Source organism: Neodiprion fabricii, chromosome 1, assembly GCF_021155785.1.
Source record: "Neodiprion fabricii isolate iyNeoFabr1 chromosome 1, iyNeoFabr1.1, whole genome shotgun sequence".
NCBI lineage: Eukaryota > Metazoa > Arthropoda > Insecta > Hymenoptera > Diprionidae > Neodiprion > Neodiprion fabricii.
Genome location: NC_060239.1, coordinates 29708457 through 29731803, shown reverse-complemented (window position 1 = coordinate 29731803; position 23347 = coordinate 29708457). Strand labels below are relative to the sequence as shown.

General features: G+C 49.0%; 1 protein-coding gene across 4 annotated transcripts in view; it reads right to left on the bottom strand.

Annotated features, from left to right (window-relative positions):
• LOC124179881 (protein jim lovell) overlaps nt 1–23347 on the bottom strand; it is a 121624-nt gene that overhangs the window by 9709 nt on the left and 88568 nt on the right. The window contains exon 1 of one of the 4 annotated variants that reach the window (XM_046564775.1): nt 12431–12495. The exons of the other annotated variants lie outside the window; for them this stretch is intronic. The gene's annotated coding sequence lies outside the window, so the exon portion shown is untranslated. Of the gene's footprint in view, nt 1–12430; nt 12496–23347 lie in introns of those variants that run through there. 4 annotated transcript variants of the gene reach the window in all.

The window sequence follows — 23347 nt, the reverse complement described above, 5'->3', positions numbered from 1 at the left end:
GGGACGATTCGCGGAAGAAGTGCGAAAAAACACGGGGCCGTATTGTCTAAGAAGTATAAAATAATTGGGAACTCTGATTTTTCGGACTATGGCATCCACGCCGAGGAAGTCTCGAGCGATTTCCTAAGCACAGACTTTTTACCACGGTTACTATCGAGATTTTACACAGGTTGAGCACATATCATCATCATTTCAAAAAATCGTGACAAACCTTTTTTTTTTTATATCCTTTGGCGAGAAGAATTCGTTGGCGACTTCGAATTTGAAATGTACGTTATGTATGTCTTCCGTCGTACGATGCGGATATCTCAGATCGTAATAGCCTTGATAAGTGAATCGCACCTAATCATTCGCTTTACCAACTCACGTAGAGTTCGCAAGCCAAATTTCATAATTATCCTCGTTCACCGATAGTTTGTTTGTTTGTTTTTCTTTCTTCTTCTTTTTGACATATACTTGTTTCGTCGAGTGTTTCAAGAAGAGCACATGCCACCATCGATCAACGTCGCACTGCCCCGTACACGTCGTGGATGCTTCTGTAATTCCTATCCTTGTCACTCACTGTAAAAACTCACACTTCATTGGTCACGTTCACCTGAAAACTGGCCGTGCGTCGATACGGTACGATAATGTTGCGGAGGATAAGACTCGTTACTTGGGGGATCGGAGCGAGCGGTGAAGCGACTGTTGTTACACACGAGCGGCACTTGGAACGGTCGCGATATGACTGCCTCCTCAGACTCGGCTGTGGAAGTGGAGGAACCGAGGAACTGAGGAAGTGACGAGGGGTCCCACCTCCATGGCTACCTCTACCAGGGTACCTGCCCACCGACCGGGCCCTCTCCCCACCAGATGTGGCAATCCTCGTGCCCACGTGTAGATCGGTTGGTAGAATGGTCGGCAGAGAATGGTAGGTAGGTGGCAGCTATAGGTGGAACGTAGGTGGAACGCGACCGGACAGCCGTCTCCTCCTCCTCTCCCTCCCCCTAGCCCCATCCCCCCGCCTCTTTTTCTTATTCCTTTTCCTCATCTTCCTCCTTCGCTTCTTCTTCTCCTTCTTCGTCTTCCTCAGGAGCGGCTTTCCGGACCCTGGTCGGTGCGTTGCAGGTAAAACAGCAACGCACGCGAAACGACGATTCCAGAGTTTGCACCGCGCTCTTGAGGCCAAGCTTACCTGGTTTTACCACTTCGCAGCAACCCTGCAGCCGTCCCAAATCCCAGGAAGGATCACCTTCCCCTCACATATGGCCTACTAGCTGGAAGGCCACTGTCGCTTTTCTTAATTTTAATTTTACAAGTCCCAAACACGCTGTATGAATTCGTAAAAGGTGCACTTAAAAAGATTACCTATACGCTGTTCCAGTGAATTTTCCAGCAACGTTTTGCGACACGGTCGAATAATATGTTCTCACCGAGAGTCGTGATCTGAGGTGAAATATTTTAGCGGTATGGCACGGTTTTGAATTACCAAGATCTCTAAGATTTTAACATTAATTGGTTATTCCGCCTGGGTTTTAGGCCAAGAGTATATAACCCACGCAAGTTTTAATAGAAATTATTACGGTCGATTTCAACAGGTGCTCCATTCGCAACAATTACCACCAGTGATTTAGCAAAAGCTGTGTTGAAGCTCAGCAGGAACTCTCCGAGGTGATGATGGCGGATGCAGGATGGTGCAAGCTGTCCATGCGATGCATGAAAAGAGAAACTTGTAATACCCAACGGTGAGATAGTATAAACGCAATTACCCGCGCTGCGCGATTTTTACTATTAGAAACGGTTGTCAGCGGGTAAGAAAAAAATCGGCTTACGGATCGGTTGTTCGTATAATCGTATACCTTACATCAACTCACCGTGTGTTTACGGATATACATATCGATACGTTACGCCTATTCGATCGGCAGCGAATAGATACACCTGTCGATTTACCGGATGAAACAATATTCGTACATATAATCTGAACATATTAGGGTGGTAACGGAAGTATTCTCTACGACATGGGTAACATGGCAATGTCAAAGAGAGGGATAGAGAGAGAGAGAGAAGGAAAAGTCGGATCCGATCAGCCTTCGCACAATCACCTGTTCGACACCTGAGCGCCGGCAAGTGGTTTCGAAAACTTGCGGGGGTCCCCCTCCCTCTCGGCCCCCTCGCAAGCATCAGTTCCTCGGCGAAGGAACCCCCGGTAGGTGCGGAACAGAGCCAAGCGCCCAGTGGCACCGGATCCGTGGCTATCTGGCCAGCCACCCCAGTGCCAGGCAGAGGTTCTCATCGGGGAGACGCGATGTGCACATGCGGGATCGGGCGTAATGTAGGCGCGCACAACCCCGTCGTTTGCTAGAAGAGTGAAGAGTGAAGCCCGCCTATGGATGTATTTTTTAATTATTGATTTTAATGACGAGGGGGGCAGCTGCCAACGCCATCTTGGATGCTGGGCGGAGTAAGACGCGTCCCTTCTCTCTCGTCTCTTTCTCTCCTTCTCTCTTTCTACCTCTCTCGTTAACTCTCCGCACACTCTCGCCTCTTCTTTCACTCCGGATGCACGAGGTCTCTCTCTCTCTCTCTCTCTCTCTCTCTCTCTCTCTCTCTCTCTCTCTCTCTCTCTCTCACTTTCTCTCTTTCTCTGTCGTTCATTCCCTCGCTCTTTATTCCCCTTCCAAACGAGTCCTCACCCTCTTCCTCTCTTACGCCGAGAGATAGACAGATGATAATTAAGAAAGCGACGCGACGAACCACCGAGCGTCGCGACGCCGTTGCTTCGAGGATCCTGCCTTCTTTCATACTACATCTCCGTTTGCTAACGCGACTGTGAGGTTTTTCCTTCAAGTTCACCTGCGTACAACTCTTAACATTCGATAAACAACTTAGTTTCACCCGCCGATCTTGCAACAGATATGATATTCAAATAAGGGAGGCAAATCTTTTCGTTGTGTCAGAATCTTCACTCCGATATACCTATACACCGCACGATTTCAACTAAACTTCTGACCAATTACCGATCCGGGAACTGCGACGCTGGCGCCCATTAGGCGAAGGAAGAGGAGCCCCAGCATCGCCAAAAGAGAAACTGAAAAGGAAGGAAAAGGGTCCCCGGCTCGAAATGAACAAAAAAGAAATAGTTGAGCCGCAGTAGCTGTCTTGGGTAGCAAATGTAAGGACCGGATGGTCGCGAAGACCGTACAGTATTTCGGAATTCTTGTCTTAGAGACCGTACGCTCGGTGCAAATCGCCTTTCCAACACATCCCTCGTCAAACGAGTGACGCGATCCTCAACTTACAAAATTCCAAGCAGCGCAAATGTTGTAAAATTGTATAGCATACCCCTGTTGAATGTGTAGCCTGCACAACGGAACATGTGAAACACAAGTACAGCGCATACCTGCAGTCAGAGGGTCACTTAAAGAAGAAGTACATACATAGAAATTTTACGAGCCCAGAGTGTCCCGAAGTTTAATTTATACCTGAGCGAGCTGTGGGTATAAACGTATGGTTACTTTTGCAGGGGAGGAAACCTTGACGTCGGTGTAATTTGTGCGAGGTGGGGGTCGGCTCGCCCTGCGAACAATACATCGTCTTTCCGTAGTTTTGTCTTCCTTTGGCAAGTTTCGGGAATATCGCCCAGGTAGGTATGCGTGCCCGTACAGTTAGCCCCAGCGGGGTGCCTGCCTGCACGTAGGTGTACATACAGGTATAATATCCTGCTCGTGCATGGGTCACGCGGTGTATTTGTTCGGTCAGCACTGCCAACTCCTTGAAAGTCCTTTGGCGTAGCGAAGGAATTAATTACGATAGGCGAATGCGGAGGGTAGAACCCGACGAACCCCCGTTGGGAGAGCGAAGCAAACCGAGAGGAAGAGAGAGGGTGGAGTGTGGGAGCGAGAGAGAGAGGGAGAGGGTTAGCTATACCGTCCATTTCCACGTGCGTGCGTAACTCGGGTCGGTATGTGAGAACAGGCGACGCACTTTTTACCTGAAATCCTTAAACACGAACTTTCGGTGTCGGCGATGATCTTTCGAAACCGAGTTAAGCCTTGCGCGAAAGAAAGACTGAGAGGTAAAAAATTGTGCGTAGGTATATCTTGTAGGCGACACAGTCGGTGGACGGTGAAACACAACGCGGGTCGATTTTTATAGGGCGATGAAAATTATTGGCTCAAAGAGTGCCGCGGGTGAGGAGGTCGAACAAGTTTAATCCTCAAACCGCGTTAGAAATCGATCGACACTTCGGGGTGATTTCCCTCTGGCACTGATCTGTAGCAATTCAGGTTGTACATAATATACCTTATATTACAATATTACACGTATAATTATAACACCGCCAGAGGTGTGACGCTCTTGGTTTAATCACCGGTGCCTGGATAACGGAGCGCGATAAATTTACTAAAAATTTTACGGTTATATTGCGCAGATGAGCGATCACTTTGACCACTCGCGGAAATCGCGTCGTTTCAGTCGGTTTTTGCGGATCGAATAAGGTATACATATAACACGCGGGATGAATGCACCGGGAACGAGGGTTTCATCGATACACCGATTACGGCATCCGCCAAAACGCGATCATTCGAATCGCAATTAATTTTCTTCGTAATAAAATTCACCCCTTGCTCGAAGCGGAGTCGAGTGAACTCGTTCTTTCCGCCGGCAACAACCGTTCGCGGAGTCCGAGATATTCGAGGGAACGACGAGGCTTCGAGAGTCCCCGAGTCGTCATCTCCGGATGCAATCATCCCGAAGGACTCCTCGATACTTTCCGGGGGCTCGCCGCGAGGCCCCGCGGAACCCTGTCGAGAATTAATTAGCATCGTTCTCCGCGGGGGGCATCAACGCGGTCGACGCCGCTTAGGTCGGTGCTGAGTCACCTGGAAGCGATGGAACTGGAGTCCTCCTTACACTTCTGTGTGCCACGGGGCCCAGCATCCACCTCCGTTGGTCGTGTGAACTCGCATCAACCACCGTCAAAGAACTCCTAATCGTGTTTGATGTACGTGCACCAGGTGTGCCGGAGGCCGGAATCGCCGTTCTGGCTTTTTACGATTGAGACGTCGGGAAAATATGTGATTTACTTATCGAAGTAAGACCGAATTAAGAGCGTCGTTAGGCACGGCCCTACGGTTCCGACGCTCATCAGCCGTCCATTCCCAGAATCTCAATACGAGCGATTTCGGATTTCGGTCAGGAACGCTCTCATTTAGTCCCCGCTAAATTTGCATTTCTCCAAAAGGGCTTCCTTCGACCGAGTATATAAGACCTGGGGACCCGTATACTCGGCGAGATCTCGCCAGAAAACGGACTTTGCGTTGAACCTGTATCCTTGAAACAAAGAGCGCCGATCTGATGCGTGCGGAAATCAGCGCGCAGCTGACTTCAATCTCCATACTTTTACTCCGGTCTCCGGTTTCATTTTTGTTTTAGTGTGTTTTTTTTCAATTTCATTTCCCTGAACAATTATGTCAATACCATTCAAGTTTCGAGATGTTCGTTACTTTTGTTCAGTTGCCGTTGAACGTGAATGTAATAATAACTGAAAATCATAAAATTGACAATACAGCGAATTTTTAAACGAATCGAAGAAACGATTTGGAAATTTTGTAATCCCTACTTCCCGAAATTTCCTTATTCAGGAATTTGTGGTGATTCCTATACCACGACTTATAATATGACAGCGACACCTGACAGCGACGATCACACATAATTAATAAATCATGAGCAAAATTACCTGGATCCTGATAAGTAAAAAAGGCTAATACGTCCCTCGAAAATTATCGGATACAGCTGATAGCGTGTGCCAGTTAAAAAAAAAATATCGCTCAAAACCGTATTCACGTGTGATAAAAAATCGTTCGCTGCAAGGTATGTGAAAAGCTAATGTAGCGGCAAAGCTCCGGAGATCGGAAACCGCTGCATCCTCTCCGGATGAAACGGACCGAATCGCTGATCTGCAGATGATGCGTTGTTTCCAATTCCCACAGGACGGAGGAACGTCATAGACACTGGACGAGGTGAAGATCAAGTCAGTCTCGCTGCGTCCTCTCGTCTCGATCTTTTCCATTCTTGGCAAAGTTTTCCTTCTCTGTCTTTCTCTCACTTTCCCTCCCCCCCCCCCCCCCCCATCACTCTTTTCCGTTCTTTCTTTCCTCTACCGCTTATCCTGACAAAAAGAAGCGGGAGGAAGAGGGGGAGGAGGGGTGGGGGGGGTGTCGGCGGTGGATTGAGAGCCGGGGGAAGAAATAAAACGAAATCAGATCAGAGCGGAATCCGCGTGGGCCGGCAATTACTGACGGCCGGCCACGATCGCGTCACTCGGTCCTTCGCTCGTCCCGTTCATCCTGCAGGACTATCCCTGCCGGGATAGCCAGCCGTGACATCCGCGTGTGTGACGGCGATATACGAAAACCTTGAGGCTTGATCGGACGTGTTCCGTAGGCGGGCCGCATTTGTCCGTGGCAACTGATCCGGCTGATATCTCTTCCCAGGATTCGACTCCCGCAGCTTTCCCCTATTTTCTTCGTCTTTTCTTTACCTTTTTTTTCTTCTTGTTCTTCTTCTTCTTCTTATTCTCCGAGGTACAGTAAGAACCACGGAAGAAATGACCAGACTCTATCAGCGAGGGATGCCGAGGGCCGCTTGACGTGGCTTTCTCACTCTGATGAACCCCCCGTAGTCGAGTCATGCAAGGACCCACCAGGTCCTACCTGAATCGGCAAATGCATGCAGTAAAATAAATTCTTCACGACGGTGGAAATTTACACGGCAATCGTCGCAATATAAGTATTCTTACAGGAAATTTATGAGGCCCTGACATGTCATATGTACCTACTCTGGTCGTATAATCGGGAAGAAATTTCTACTTTTTTCTTCCGAAAACAAGATCACTTACAACTATTTACCGTTGTGAAATACAGCGAGTCTTAGACGATACGTCACCGTTCGAATGAAAAAAAGAAAATCATGCGAGGTCCCGATTCTAATACTGGCAAATATACTGCTCGACGATCAGATGGTCCTAGCCGGATGGGATGTAACAGACGGTAAGATTTTAATGCCGAGTATTCATAGCTATAAGCGTCGATCTAGTCTGACATGGCGTGGGGCTATTCGCCTATCGCGAAGGCGTGATCTAAGTTTTCTTATTTAATTATCTCAACGAGATGACTTAATGAGATGCCCGGAGCCGATACAGCGCCCGCAGAGGTGCGAGAAACCGTTCTACGGAGGCTGGAGCACGCGTTCCTTATCGTTCTCGCCTTCGGAATTATTTCTCGTCGCATGCGGTAATAAATCGTATACATATTATACCTATACAGTAGAACGTGAATGTCCGTTTCAGACCGACTGCTCTCTCGATACAGTGAAAAATTGCTCTCGACTCGGGAGGCCTGAATACTCTCAGCCTGCGGTTTAGAATATTCAAAAATTGCGAACCGAACGAATTGCACGGTGAAAATTTTTCCTCGTTAATGATTACTTTCCAGAAAGTTTGTCTGGGAGAAGTCAAGAGCCGGTGGGGTCAAGACTTGAAGTTTTCTGTTAGATAAATAAAGTTGAATTAACCTGCCAAAAAGGATGCGATATCTCGGTTTACAATTTTGATTATATTTGTTTTTGCAAAATATTTCGCTTTGACCCTAATGTTCCTTTTTTCAGTTTGGATATACATTGTGTTCATTTTCTATCACAGACAGTTTTTTATACCTGCTCGATGTGTGAATGGATTCAGGAAAAAAAAAATGTGAAACCAATTGAGATGAAATTGGGATGGAAAGTCAAATGTTTGACGCAAAAATACAGCGTAAGACTTTGCCAAAAAAATTAATTTACTTGTATATAGTTTGTATCCACTGCACGATAATTAGTTAGAGAACTTAAATTTGTGGAAACTATAAGTATGCGCGTTGTTTGGTTAAATTCACTCTCTTTTATTCTCAGCAACAGCGTGATCCGAAACTCCCCGGAATCTGTAGTAGTTCCCATATTTTACGACTAAAAATTTGTAATCCATCCGTTTGGTTAGGAATAATAATTGCCGTAATTCAAATGGACGCGATCTCGGTGTCGTCATAGAGCACACCTCGTTACAATAATTCCAACCTATACATAGTTGGGCAATCGTATCGTTGAATAACCGGCGGATAGTCGGTAACGATCATTGAATTAGCATTTGACTCGTCTGAAATTATGCCGAGCTGGCCAGGACCTCCGGCGCACGACTTTTTCCCTCGTAGGACAAGAGAGGTGGATGACGATTTGAAACGGTGACCGAAATATCGATACAGCTTGGAGCTGGTGTGTGCAATTAACCAGCATCCTCGAAACGCTTCGGCTTGCATAATTCTAAATGCGGAAACGGCGTCGAACGAGCGTTTAAACGTGAAGCGTCCTGCAACGTAAGAACCCCGCGAGCTGCACGTGAGAGACACAACTCCGGTGGTAAAAGAAAGTTGGCAGCGACAGCGAATCGTTGGCGATAATTATGGATCGGGCTGGAGATGTGGGTACCTGCGTAAGTAAAGCAAGCAAGCAAGCAAGCAAGCAAGCAGGCAAGTAAGCGCGGGGATGAACGAGTGCGAGAGGGACAGTGGGCGGAGGCGGGGGCGGGGGAGGGGGAGGGTTGGGTGAGAAAAGAGAGACGGAGTGATCGAGAGCTCGACGAGAGGGGTGCCCGAGGGAGGGATGAGACAAAGAGTGCGAGAGAGAGTGAGAGGGGCGACGGGGGGGGGGGGGGGGGGTGGGTGAGAGGGAGAGGGAGAGGACCTCGGAGCGCGCAATAAGAAGGACGAAGAAGAACGTGGAAGGAACGCGTCACGTTTTCTTAAAACACGTCGCCTCTCCGCTTCCTCCGACCCCAGCCCCTTCACCCCCTCGCCACGGGCCGCGCAGCTTCGCGTTGATGAGTCGAGGCAAGCAAGAAGATGTGGAGAGGAAACGAGGGTTCCGCCTTGCGGGGGTTGAGGGTGGAGAAGGGGGTGGAATTAATGCACGCACCGGGCCACGCACCGGAACGCCGCGAACCCCTTACGCCAGTCAGCCTACTTCGTTATACGACAAGTATAAGAGCAGAGCACAGAGAGTTTTATTGATCGCCTGGCAAAAACTCAGGAACCCTCATTTCGTGCTACGTGCCCCCCCTCCCCCCTACCTCCCCCCTACCCCCCTCCTCCCCCCCGCACCCTTCCGCCCTTCCGCCCTTCCACCCCGTCCGACCCCCCCGGCGAAAGAAGTGGGCTGCCACTGCCGCTGCCTCTGATAATCTTTTACACTTAAGACAGCAACCCTTTCCCTTTCTGGCTCCCCTACCCTGGGAAGTGTCTTCTTCCTCCGCGGGAGGCCAACCAAACTGGATGGAAGGGGGCGCGAGGCGATCGAGGTTCGGGGCTCAACGAACATCCCGGCACTTCCGTGGACCCGGGTCTGATCTCCCTGAAATATCGCAATCACTTCCGCCCATCTGTAAATCCTTTTTCATTCTCATCACAATATTCAACCTCTCGTTGCACTTCTCTGTAGATTTGCCTATCTAGATTTTATTCTAGCTGAACTTTCCACTTTCGACCATGCGATTTATGACTCGATTAATCATTTCTGGATTGAGTAAGCCAATTTCATTGTTCCCGACGTCGACCCTTTGATACGATGATGTTCCGTTAAAAAGTAACTGACCTTATTGTTGGATCGACTGACCGAACACTGTTATCACCACTGTCGACCGGATGTGCAAGTTCCATTGTAAGCGAACTTTTTTTTACTTTCGTGATCCACGTGGATTAGAATCAGCTACTGCGATTGCTGGGAAAGTGGGAAAGGGCTGGGAAATCTTCGTGGTAATTTGAACGTAAAAATAGAATAAACTTGGCCGCAGTAGAATCAGTTAGTTAAGATGAGTCCAATGAGTCGAGTAATGTAATTATTAAAATTTAATCATCTTCTTCGTTCTTCCGCGGTGTTGTCACGTCCCTCTTCCTCGGTGTCCAAGAAAGTTGACTGTCCCTTAATTTAGTACCGTAATAAATATACTTTCCTAGTTGAGTTTCTGTTCAATCCTTCAGGTTATTCAGGCGACCGTAGAGTTACCAGCAGGAATATCATTATATCTGTTGCCGTCATGGACTGCTTTTTAGTTTTCCTTCACTCAAATCAAGAGCTCGCAACGAGAACAAGTTTTCACGACAATGGGTCGAAACTCGAATATGATACGAATTATAAGTATGGTTCAGTGAAAACTGCACAGTTTTACAAATTGTGCAAGGTGAGTGTGACGAGTCGGCAACCAATCGGAAGGTCGAGGCTGCAGGTAAAAAGGTGGGGAAATCTCTCGTGTGTTGACGCGACGGGGTTTCTTTTTCCCGCGCGCCGTTCGGAGTTTTTCCCTCTTTTTTCACCAACTAGGGAGGACTTTCGTCTATTGTTTCACGGACCTTTCATTTCGAGCGGAGGTACGTGCGGATCCGGGAAATATATACCGCGAAGACACGGGCGGAAATTTGTTCGTATGATTCGAGCGGCCGGACTCAGAAATGGATGAAGAAAAAATCTCGGAGGAAGCAATTGACGTGGCGGTTTCGGGGGTGAGCGAGCTCCGAGTCAGCCCCCCCCCATTATTCCATTAGCTCCTCAGAAATGTTGTAGATTTTGGTAAATTACGGGAATTGGAATATGCGAATGATACGCGATGAATATGAAAAAGCGCAAGACAGGGTTGACTAAGTCTCTTCCCCTCGGCTTGGCTACCGGCTGTTCCACTTCGACGAATCAATTGTTCTCTCCACTTCCCCTTCTCATTCCCATTCCCCCCGAACTCCCTCCTGCATCGTTCATGCATCGTTGTACATCACGTCAGGATGCAAATAATAAAAACAACAAATTCATTTCGGTTCGCAAATTTCGACCGCCCGCGGATGCGCGCAGAACCTCGACACGTATATAAGTCCCTTTACGACAAGCTTATACAACTTCTTTCGTCACGCTGCACCGGCTCGTTATTGAGCTTTCGATAAATTCAGAAATTCCTACAAGCTGATCAAGGATCTAGGTGTAGGTATAAGATAGATACATATCTTGGAAAGCTGCGCACGCTTCATCCGTCTATGGAATTTGAAAAAGGTTGAATTTCCCGCGGCCCAAGTTTTGGAAAAAAATTTGAGCAAAGTGTCGAGTATCTGCCAGAAAGCTTTTGTACGAGTCAGGAAAAACGGATTGGCGGGTTGACAGAGCTTTTTAAAAACGCATTCCTCCAACGTTCCGCTCCCAAGAGCCCCGACCGATTTAGAAGAAACTCGATACCTACCCCACCCATGAATTAGCTCAGTATAGGAGCCCGTCCAACAAACTTCATCGGAATATTACAGTATCACCGTTCGCTGTACGCGTGAAATAAAAAAGACGCATTATTATTGCGCGAATAGATGTGATTGAGACGAACACGAGACGCGAAAAACGCGACGGCTTGACGCGTGGTATACACATTGTCCCAGGCTACTCTTGGTCTCCTTCGTTGTATCGGAGTAATAATAATAACAAAACAACAACAACAACAACAATTAGAATCGCGGTACACAATCATAGTAATGGCCGTAGGAAGGAACGGCTAGACGTTCACCGGTGACGAGAGGACGAGACCGAGGACAAGGAGAGTCCGTCGCGTAGGTCCCGCTCGGCGGGCTCTGGAATATTCTAATAAGCAAAATTTTCGCTTTTGTATTTAAGAAAAGGGAAAGAAGTGCTGGTGCTGTGCTCCGTGAGCTTCAAGCCTGCGTGCAGGGGTTGGGGGTCTTATTGTCTCAGAAGGGTGGCTGCTGGCGGCCGGAGGGGCCGGGGGCGGGGGTTTGAAGAGAGGCGGGAAAAGAGAGAAGGAGGAAACGCGGGGCCGCGAAGGAATGAGAAGAGGAGCCGAAGAAAGAGAAAAGGAGTCGCGGGCGGTCGAGGGAGGTTGGCGAGTGGGTGGCTGGGGGCGAGGGGTGGTAAGACGCTGCATGAAGGGTTGGAAATGTAGATAGAATTTCTTCATTTCGCGTCCCCTCTCGCCCTCTCGCGCTCTCCGCGGCCCCGGCGTCGCCTCCTCTCGCTCGCTCGCTCGCCTTCCGCCTCACCCCGCTCATTTCCCCATCCCCGCCATTCTTTCTCTTAAGACTCCGCGGCAGAGGAATCGTTAAAATCTGGCCGCCCCCCTTCCTGAACTCGGCTCCCGGCCGACGTCGCCCCAACCCTTGAACGCCGCTCACTCACTACTTACTTTCTCGCGCGCGAGGGGGGCGGCGGGGCCGGAGGAACACCCCCAACCCCACCCACCACCCGGGCCCCGGGGGTGGCAATCACCCATTAATCAAGGGGATGCGTGCACAGCCTTTGTACACGCCTTTTCAAACTCGATTGCTCGCGGGAGAGAGACAGAGAGAGAAAGAGACAGGGAGGACTTCGAAATACATCATACGCTCACCTTGTACAACGTTTATACGTGTGTGGTCCACCCTCTTATTCCTTCCTTCCTTCCGCTTCTTTTCCTTTTTTATCACATTCTCGGCATCCACCGTTCTCAGCGTCTGCTTTCAGGCAACGTTTTTTCTACTCTCCGGTCGCATAAAGTTTCTTCACCGCTCTTGCGATTACTCGGTTCACAGTTTCCGATTAACTATAATCGTGCCGAGTATTGGCCGGTGATCGGCTTGCTGCAAAGTCGAGGGAAACAGACGTGAAGGAAGAAGATAGAGTGATAAGGTGGGAATATTTGAAACACGACAAAAACTTGAGCGGTCAAACGCGCTGGTGAACGGATCGACAGCTTGCCGTTAGAGCGCATAGTTTCAGCATATTATTCTAATTTTCAGTCTCGTATCAATTTAGCTTCTTCGTGTAAGAATGAAAAAAAAAAACAAGTCGCGAGATCCCGATTGTCGATGAATAATGCATAATAAACCCGGCCAATTAATGCTGATCAATGCTTCCTATCGAGGCAATTAGGCCTCCCATACAAGTGTTGCCGAGCAGGTATAATTATACAAACCACGGTTCACAACTCAGTGTTATGCCATATACGAGAATGACATCGTGTAAATAATGCCACGTCATTTTCTCCGGCTACCTGTACCTTCGAAGTGTACTACGAAGACTGTCTATACCCGCGTTGCACACCCATCGAGTTATAATTTTTCATTTACGAGAAGTCGTTCTTTGATAATTCAACCCCCCCCCCCCCTTCCCAACGTCGAGGGGTTGGAAAAAAATGTGCAAGGGCGCGAAGCGCGGTAACGCGGGAGATGAAACGAACTGTATACACATGCGACGTTAGAACCGGGGCGTTGGTATTCCAACGGACTCACCCTCGTCGCTGCGTGAAAAATATGTAAAGTATTGATTGCGTTTTATAATTACTTGGGAGCCGGGCCGCGTCTTAGCTCCCTTGCCCCAGAGGAAGGGGGACGCGTGTGCGTGTGTGCGCCCGTGTGCGTCCGTGCGTGCGTCTGGCGATGCTGCGTATGGAGCAGCGAGGGTGGGACGAAGACGGGGATAACCGAGCCGGTCGAGAGGGAGTAGGACAAGGGCGAGGACGAGGGTGAGGGTGACGCCGAAGAGAGGGTTCGGAGGAAAGTCCGGGGTGATGGAAAAAGGAAGAGGACGGAGGAAGAAGATGAAGAAGAAGAGAAGGAGGAGGCGGATAACCGGGGAAATACGTGTGTCTACATCGCTTCGGATCAGCCGAAAACCGTACGAGTGCAACGTACAAAGTATTTCTAATTTCTCTTGCCGAACCGCGTAATTTTTCGAAAAAAAAAATATTGGAAAAAATGTGACGACTAAATTTTCAACAAAAAATTTCTGCGACAACGGATTCTTGTTCACTTCGATATTTACACGTACGTTCGTTCATACCATGTACATATCATAACGTGACCTGGTATGAGAGTTGTAATTGTTACGGGAAAGAAACATCGTTTCAGACTTCATTTCGTAAGATGTACATCCTTACGAGAAAATATGGGTACACCTAATATTGAAAAGGTCGTACGACGAATCGTCGTTGAAAAAGATTTGCAAGAACGAATGCACGGTAATCATTATTTTGTACGTTTATTCTCTTTCGCTGGTTCGACGGCTTTCCGAAATCCAGAATCACGCTCGCCAGACAAGCGATCAATGATTATATCGATCCGGGATATTGCCATCGAGCAAAAGCGAATCCTCATACCTACATGAGTCGCGCCACTGTGAAGCTTTGATTATACGCCACGATGATGCTTCAACTATCAATCTCAGCTACGAGAGAGCACGTAGAAACAATGCGATATTGCCGCACACGCTTATATTTCATCGCATCCGCATATCCAGTAAAATAGTCTAAGAAATTGAAGCTTGATTACGTATTCCAGTAAATCAATTGACCGCTGGTATTTTCTTTCCGTGAAAATTCTTTGTACCGCGTATACAACAGCGGCAATGTTTTTTTTTGTTTGTTTTTTTTTTACCCTTTTTTCTCCATCTACAACTGAACTTGTATCTCAACTTTTGCTCCCGTAGCGCGGGCGCATGGTATACTGTAGGATGTGTCAGCGTCTCCTAACACTTATCACAACGTCGTGCTAACGTGACTTTTAGTTTCGCATCAACCCACCACTTCGCTGCTGAACCGTTAAAAAGTACGCAAATAGTTTGTCGCGCTATGCAGTCTATCCACACGCAGTTTTCAATATTTATGCATTGTTCAATTATTGTCTTTGATATGCCGTTGCGGTTAAATTCATAACACAAATAGGATAAGATTGCATTGGTATGATTATTATATTTACGACCACGAACGCGGTCAATCGAATACATCGTTCAAAGCTCACGAATGGGTACGAAAAAGCATTGAAATGTAACCGATAAAGGGGGGAAAAAAAAATTAAATGCTGAAAAGCAAAAAAAATAGAGTACATGAAACGGTAAAAGGAAGAGAAAAAATGTTTCTTAATTATAATAATAACCGGGGGAAGCATTAAGGCGGAGCTGGTGAATCCGCTAAGTCAAAAGCAGGGGCGGCAGAGGATGGGGCGGAAGGGGGGGGGGGGGTGGGGGAGGGTATGAACTCGAGCATTTCCCGAATATACGATTTGTGCTTATACATTTGCGTAAGTCTCGCTTTCATCGCACATTATTATGCACACGCATTTGTTAAATAGTGCTGTTCCAAAAAACGAAAGGATCCGCGAAAAAATAATTCATACTCAATTATTTTTTTTCTTATTCATACAAACCAAAGGACGGTTCCAGGTATTTTTAAATGTTTCAAACCATAGTGCTGTGCTCAGTTATAAGACACTATCCAGACCCGATCCACGATATGCATACGGCATAAGCGTAACCCATGCACGAAAGACAAATGAGTCTTATACCCCTTCGGGGAGGGTCGCGGGGGTGCAGGGGGCTTTGCGGGCGCAGATACGGCAGACACGATGCGGAGGTGCACAAAAGCACGCGACACATGCAGCGCCGCCACGTGCGCACGCATTTGTGTATATAAATTATACACACAGGCCTAATCTCGCGGAAAATTACATTTAAAACGAGCGAGCGACGATGAAAATTGAGAAAAATAATGGTGACGATCGCTGATCGATCAGATCGAAAAGGCGTATTATTTTCGTTTCAAATTTGCCAAATATCGGGTACAACTCGCACAGGGCACGTACAGTCGAGCGGATATACATGTATAAGAGAAGTTTTTTGCAATCAGCGGCACGCATGTGACGTCTACATGTAGGTACGTAGGTAGGTACAAGATACGAGTAACGCAGCGTCGACGGGGTATCCTAACTCTCGGATATCGTACACACCTACGTACGTAAATACATGGAAGCGGCGTTTATACATACACCTAAGGGAAGCGGCAGCTCCGATCGTGCCGTGCGGGGACGATTGACGCATACGCGGAGAGACGGGATACGTGCAGGATGCAAACACACGGCGCTGGCGCGGCAATCACACGAACTCGCACACACGCCCCCGAAACGTGTATACGTATGCGCGTGTATGCGCATGTACGCCAAGTGTGTGTCCGGGTGTTAGGAAGAGGCGAGGGGACGGAGGAGGACGGGCAAAGACACACGGACTCACACAAGCGCGGGGGGTGGGCGCCTCGAAAACACACGTAAGGGTTTTCTCCGTTTCTTACGAAGGTACGGATGGCGGGGGTGGGGGTGGTGGGGTTTGCCGAGGGGGCGGAGGCGGGGAGTGAGAGATGGGGTGGCCCGCCGCGCCGGTGGCGAGAGGGGTAGAGAAAGCGCTCTCTGCCTAGAAGTTGCGCCCAGCATTTTAATCGATTTCATTTGCGCGCATGTGAGGGTGAGCCGTGGTATACCCGAGAGTGAGAAGGATCGAGAAAACCGAGGGGCCAAGGGACCCGAGATAAAGAGAGTTGGGTAGAGAGTGGAAAAGAGAGCCACCCCGCGAATCGCGAGGAAGAGAAAGACAGTAGGAAGCAGGGAACGACGGTGTATAAAGCTTTCTTTGTTTTGCTTTGCTTACGTCATTAGGGGATGAGGGGGGTAACAGGGAAGGGGGTGATGGGGGTCTCGCCCGAGGGCGTGGTTCTTATACACGTACATACGTCTACCCGCGGAAGTATATCGATGTGCACCATATGTACGCGATACATTCCCCCACATATGACACATCCAAAGTGCAAAAGAGTTCGCGTGAAACGCGGCGATCCAGCGTAAAGGTGACGGAGGTCGGTAGTCCGCGCGACAGGTTGGCACGAAAATTGTCCGCTATCCGAGTCACCTGCGGCTTGCACGAAACGAGCTGACTCGCGTCTGCGGACGATGAGGGGCCGCGTCGTGTCCTCCGATTCCCCCTCCGTTTCGCTCTTTGGTATAATGATAAACGATAATTTAGGTACGATTAAGGAGTCCCAGAGGTAATATTTTGGTCGTCTCCACGGGTCGCGCGGTCAATTAACTAATCGGGGGAGATCGAAAGCGGAATCACGCGCTCTCACGAACGTACGCAGCTGACGAGGCGAGGAGGCGGCAGGGGCGGGGGTTGGAAATGCACGGCTTTTCGGGGGTGCAGAGGTAGACCCGCGCGGCGTACGGCCGACTCGACTCACGGTCGGCCACGTGGTCAGCACACAAAAGAAACGCATCTCTCGCCTGCCGGGAGATTTTATTGGCCGAGGGTGGGGGTGGTGGTCCATCGCGTGGTCAGCTGGTGCGCGGCGCGCGACTCGTGGGTGAGGTGAGCGTCGGCGTCGGGACGGTCAGACCACGTGGCCGCGCACGTGGCTCCTGTCAAACCCAACGTAAATTCGTCGTTCCACCCTCCTCCTTCCCTCGCGAGCGAGCGATAAAATATCCGTAACTCGGACCTGGGGGCGGAGGGGAGTCCGTGGGGTCGGTAAACCGCGTGCGCGCCCCTCGATCATAATCAAGAATTACTGGATTTCGAAAACCGGCGTCGTCCGACGTACGAGAGATCGAGTTTCGTTAATATCGGGTTCTCCGCAGAATCTGATGTAACGCGTGTTGCGTAAAACCGAGACGAGCAATCTGGCCAGGATGCGATCGGCGATATCGACACCCCGAACATGCGCGCTGATCACGTTTTTCACTGTACCTTGGCGTGTACCTCTATTAGCGATGTTCTAATGCAGAGTCGGCAGAGGGCTGCAGCCGGCTATACGTGACATGTCGTGCAGCGACGGCAGCGTCGGCCCCTTCCACCCCTCGTCGCCCCCGCACCCTTCGCGGCGAGCCCCGCATCCACAGCCACATCGATCCACCTTAATGAGTGGAAAGAATAAGACAGCCACCCCTCCAAACCTCCCCTACCGCCGCGAAGCGTCGTCGTGTATAGCAAAAGAAGGCGGGGGATTCGTTGGGGTGGGATCGCGGTGGTCGGGGGCCGTCGTCGGGGACCATCGTCGAGGGTACGGGGCGGGCGGCGTTGGGAGGCGACGTCGTGAGGTGGTTTGGACCGGGAACGGGAACGGGAATGGGAGCGTAACAGGGGCGGCGGGGTAATGCTCCCGTTGTTTCGCCGCCGAGGGAGCCCCACGCACGTATCCACCACCCCGGCTCCGAGGAATGTTAATTCCAGAAGCTTTAATTCTTACGAATATTTCGCCGGCGTTCACCCGCCGCGCGCTTCGCATCGAAGCGAAGGAGTGGAAGGAGGCTATACGAAGAAGAAGAAGAAGAAGAAGAAGAAGAAGAAGAAGAGGAAGAAGAAGAAGAAGAAGAAGAAGAAGAAGAACCCTCGGCCGGGGGCGAGTGTTCCGTTTTACAAACCCTCCTCTCGCCCCCCTGGCGATAGCGAGGCCCAGATTTCGGGTTCCCGTCATTTCCCGCTCCGATTCCACGACCTCCGCTTGCCTCTACACTTCGAGCGGGTCACCAAGCTCGCGTCTCCCCCCCGACGGAAATCCCCACCCGCGGCATCGTCCGACTTCCCACCCTCCTCATTCTCAATCGGCGAAAAAGTCTCACTGCAGCGATAGATCCGACCATGGATTGAACCATTAATCTTGAATTAGCATCGGATTAGATGCCGACGACCAATGTCCTTCCAAGCTCACAGCATCTCTTGCCCGAGCTAAGGTATCTCCTAATGAGATGTGTCTCAGCGATTGGGAATGCATGTCCATGTGGAGTTGGAGGAAAACAAAAAGCCACTCTGGCTCATCTCCAACGTCACAGGGACACACGGATAGCACGCTCACTCGCCTCGCACCTCCGTGTATGGCCAATTATTTTTACAAGTGGTTCACGCGTGTACGTTGATTACGATTATCCTGCCTTACACAGCGCGTCACGCTTTGTGAACAACCCGCTCAAGTCCGTTCCCGTTGAGAACGCACCGGTGAATACATGTAACACTTACACTCGGAGAGACACACACTGGCGTTGACTCGGTTCGATACTGCTTGGGAAGTTTAATTTTTCAACAACAATATCGTGCCAGGAAAAATCATTTTTCGATGGCACATTTCGTCGACTGGGTACAATACGCGAGTATTTTAGCGAGCACAGCATCGATGTCATCGTAACGTCGAAATTAGGAGCATTGCAAAATTTCATCCACCGGTCGACTTCCTTGACGAGGTCCAGCAGCATTTCAGTGCGGGCTTTATAATTGTCACACGACAGAAATCTACACCGTGAAACCGATTAGAAACCTAGATCCATATAATTGTTAGCAAAGTGAGGGGTTTTGATAAGTTGCGCTGTTTTCTTCCATTCTGGACTGCCCTCATGCTCCATGTATACACTTGGTCACGCAGACTTTGGAACCCTTCCCACAATCCTGCGTAACGTCCCATCCCTTCGATGCTATTTTTATATGTACCGACGTTTCCTCAGCTGCGAACGTGCCACGTTTTATCAAACTCGTTGTTAAGAGTGGAATGATACTGTTTTCAGAATACCAAGACTCCTATGGATATTTACCACGAATATAGATATACTTCCTGCTTGGCAAAACTAAAGAGCATAGAAAATAAGTGAACGAAATATGCGTGATACAGGATTGATTGTGTCGAGCACAAGAGTGTATTTTTCTTCGGAACATACCCATCGCGATGCTCGAAACGTTTTCAAGGTTGGTTGCCGAGGAAGTTGGAACGAGTACGATACGAAGAAAAGACCGTCCGCAGCATCCTCAACTTTTTGTCACCGACAATCACGATCTACCCTCGGGACTGATTCTTGGCGACGCTCTAATGTTTGGAGCGTATACTTAAGATGGCCAAATTAGACTCACGGGCATGTAGATTAGTTATTTGTTTATCAACGGAGGCAGATCGCAGGCAACATCGACGTTGAGAAAAATGCATCTGCTACGTGATGCAGGCCGAGCTTCAAATGACCGGGTCTCGAAGATTAGCTCGAAGATAGTTAGATATACAAGTTCTATTGTCGGTTAGAAACTGTGGAGCTGAGACGGCGCGAGATAGCGGCCGAGGGGCAAACTTTTCTTTCCGTGATCTCTTCGTCTCTCGTACAGTTTTTCTGACAACTTAGCAGCGCCGAGGTTTTTGCCATTCACGTCACATCCGGTTGCCGACCACTCCGACAGTACTTAGCAAGCCTGGTACGGGACGAACGCGCGGACGAAGAACGAAGCGAGAACAGGCGGAGCCATGTTTATTCAACTAAATCAAGTAACTCGATCGAGCCTTGAGTTGATTTTGAATTAACGAAATTCAAATCATCAACGCTTCTCGACCAAGTTTGAATAATAATTGACGAGCGATATTTTTCTCAACGTTCCGGAGAAACCAATTGATTATTTCCTCGTCCCTCCTGTGCCGCTCCCAAAATGTTTTCGCGTGCAATATAATGAAGACAAAATTACGCACACACATGCGTATCATTTTTCTCTAATTTGTATCTGACCCTTGGGCAAAATTCTGGAGATAATTCATTAACTTTCAAATAATTCGTAGCCATGTACGTACACATGTACACGCTTTTATGCGCCGCGGTTCCTTGGCGAAGTATCGCCTTCCTTTCCACCAGCCCACATCACCGCCCCTCTGCTCCTCTCGGGTATTAAATTATCGGGACGACTACCCCTCGAGGGTTGGTCCATGTGTTATGTAAGCTTCCCCTAATTCTGGAATAAAAGAATCCAGTATTGAATTATTATTCGTTTTCGAAAGGGGCTGCAGCAGCACCAAATTCCCCTTAAACTATTCGATATTATTTCGCGTCGACGATCATCTTTCTCGACTCAATACTTTGTATTAACGGACGAGAGTTTTCGACGCTTCTTTAGTTTTTAATTAAACATTTTTTTTCCATTCGTACCTTATTTCGTGTTCGACGCGTGCGTCCTTATTACCCGAAATGAGGTGTAACTTTTTTTGACAACCCGACAAGCAGCGTGATAGCGGATTTGTCGCGCGTATATAAACTCGAATCGTACTTCGTGGAAAACAAAGTCTGTCAAGCCCATTTACAAGTTTCGTTGCGTAAGTAATGCGAGTGACGCCGTCAGACTCCGGGCATTGTCACAATAATTGTTACGTCGATTCGTGGTACTTCTTCGCATCTAAAATTATATGAATACGTTGAAATTGAAACCGGTGATCGTCCCTGCGCATAGAGGTATGATGGTACAAAGTACCAACGTACGGCCTTATACCGTAGAATTTCCAACGCTGTATGTACAGGGTTATGCTTTTACGGGGCGATAAAAACTGGACGGCTGTTCTTCTTGTAATATTTACGAGCGGGTGGTAATAATCAATTAAGTAATCACATGTTTCCCGATGGTCAGAATGATGCCACTTCTTCTTTTTTACAATCTGCAATGTTTTCCCCCTTTTTTTTCGTTTCCTCGGCTTCACTCGCGTCTTTTATAACTCGACAAGACAGCATTTCCACACCAAATATACTTTCAAAGGATATTACATGCTCAACAGGGTGAATAATTTCTGGAGTTTCGGAATTATACAATTATGTAGGTTGTAATCAGAGTCCGCGGTTTCTCTCGTTCAGCGAAAGTATTTTAAAACATGTCACTCACAAGGCAGATAATTTTTTCCAAACGGTGTTTCTTGTCGCACCAGGGAAATTATCATAGACCAATTACGTAATTATTCCGCGACAAGCTTGATCACTTGCCGATGATTGATGTTATACTGAAACGAATTTTCGAAAGCCTGAACCTCGAATAACTTGAATTACTTACTATTTAAGACTAATTTTTAGTCTAAGAACCAATCATTCGATAGAACGTTCCGATTAGATCTGTACTGTCTCAATTTTGCGAAATAAACTCTTAACGGCAACTTATTGTCAGATAACTCAAATATAAGGTAGACATATTTCGTTTCGCAGGACGTGTGGAGAACGCGCGGTGAACTCGGGGGCAAGAAAAAGGACAAATTTCCATACAGCGAGCGAACGAGGACGATGCGATGGTTTAAGTTAGGTAAAGCGCGTCAAGTTTTACGATCCAGCCTCTAGAATCTATGAAGCCAGGGTTATACGACATCTCGTAAGAGATTTCTCGACGTCGTCGCACAGTTACCGGGGGTATTACAAGGTTGGCAACTCGCGGGAGTATTTTGGCGGGGCATAAATCAAGGAAGTGCATAGTGCAGCGGTTCCAAGAGGGAATATTTACTATCCGCGAAGGAGCGTCTCAATCTGCCACAAGATATCTCGGGGTTATAAACAAACTTACGCCTGTTAGATACCGCATAACCTGCTGCCGTGGAGAAACTTATCGCAATAAAGGACAGGCCGGCTGCAGCCGAGCGCATCGAGCCTAGCCCAGGCCGCATCGCTCTGATCCAACGTCACTCGAGACGATAAATTCACCGGGGGAATAAAGTAGATCTCGACTAATTGTGGGAGATGCACGACCCGGCTCGCTCGCCTCCTTCGGGCCCGTCGTGCCCCGTGGTGCCCCTCCGTGTTCTCCGGGGCCCCGGTTACATCTCTACACAAGCCTGCCGCGAGCTTACGTCGGGGATCGGGTTATGCACACCGTAGGGAACCACCGCCGTCGATGCCCTCGCGCTCAGCTTCGACCACGCCGCGGATCGGCATCGGCTTATAGCGACGGCTACGAGCCGACCTCGCGGATCCAGGAGCAACTGGATCCGCGAATTTCCTACGGAGAGTGAACTCGCCGTGCGGTCTTTGGACGGAAACGACGCCCGGCTCGACGCCGGGCGAAAACGAAACTCTCGCGGAGGACGGGGAGTCGAAAATCGCGGCGGAGGATTCTCGACGATTTGAACGAGTCCTGGCGAGGATCGAGGCAACCGTAGCGCCGGTTCGCGAGTCTGCGAAAGATCGCGCGCGAGCCGAGAGATCAACCAGGATCGTGCGACCCGGACCCCTCGACCTGTGCTTTGCCTCGACGCCCCCCGACCCCCGGAGGAGGTGGAGAGATGTGATCCACGCCCGTGATGCAACGCCGCGGATTGTCTCGCTCCGCGAGCACCGAGTGAAATTGTAATATCGGTGCCCGCGAGTTTACGTATTACGTTCGATTTCTGCACGGCCCGCTCGGCGGTGGAATTCGGCACGATTATGTATACAACAGAAAGGTTCGAACATTTGCATCGGTGTTACAATCGTCTGCAGGAGGCTTCAAGCATCAACTTTCGACCCCTTGAATTGACGGGCGCCGCGCCGCGCCGGCAGTTAAGCAGGTGATTTTATTAATAAGATGAAGATATTGTATAAAGGTATATTCGGGAGGAAATATGGTCACCGTAGTCGCGGCGGAGAGTTGTTGAGGTTCTTAAATAAATAAAAAAGTAATTTCTGAGTGCCGCGCGGGTATGAGAGACGCCGCTGCAGGTAGGCCTGTGTTAGTCGTCTCACCTACAGAGGCGCAATTCGCAAAGCAACTGAGA